Source organism: Vicia villosa, linkage group LG4 (genome assembly GCF_029867415.1).
Source record: "Vicia villosa cultivar HV-30 ecotype Madison, WI linkage group LG4, Vvil1.0, whole genome shotgun sequence".
NCBI classification, from domain to species: Eukaryota; Viridiplantae; Streptophyta; class Magnoliopsida; order Fabales; family Fabaceae; genus Vicia; species Vicia villosa.
In genome coordinates, this window is record NC_081183.1 from 183362629 (window position 1) to 183363468 (window position 840).

Genomic DNA, 840 nt, shown 5'->3' on the forward strand with positions numbered 1-840 from the left:
CATCCATGAAAACAAGAACTGTTGAAACTGCTGTTTTTGACACTTCAGTTGGCGTAACCGGTTACGCCTGTTACCGTAAGCGGTTACGAACCCGTAAAACAGATTTACTGTAGCTGTTGCGTTTGCGTAACCGGTTATGCTATTTGCCGTAACCGGTTACACTGAAGCATAACTGTTTTTCTGTTTTGTTTTTGGGTGCTTAATTGATCCCAATCATTTTGTAACATGTACTATATAAGGAGCTCACTACTCCTATTTTGAGGTTAATGCCAATTCACTATCTCACCCTCAATTACTCTCTCTCTCTCTCTCTTATTTTCTCTTCTACTCTCTAATCTTCATCTTCTTCAATTGATCATTTCACCATTAAAGAAACCTTAATTTGATTTGTATGTTCCAACATTTGGCATCAAGAGCACTGGTTCTGATCCGATTCCGCTGCAACAATGAGTACCAATGATCGAATCCCATCCAACTTACCGATTCTTGATTCGAAGAATTATGACAAGTGGTCTAAGCAAATGAAGGTCTTGTTTGGATATCAAGAAGTTCTCGATATCGTCAACAATGGTGTCACACCACTTGGGGCTGAACCTACAGCTGCACTGCAAGCCACTTTCAAGGAAGAGAAGAAGAAAGATTACAAAGCTCTCTTCTTGATACACTCTTGCGTCGATGGGGATAACTTCGAAAAGGTCGGTGATTGCGAGTCCGCGAGGCAAGCTTGGTTAATTCTTGAGAAAGCATATGCCGGGGCTGCGAAGGCGAAGGTTGTGAGGTTACAAACTCACAAGAGGCAATTCGAGTTAACGCAAATGGAAGAGAAGGAAACGATCAACG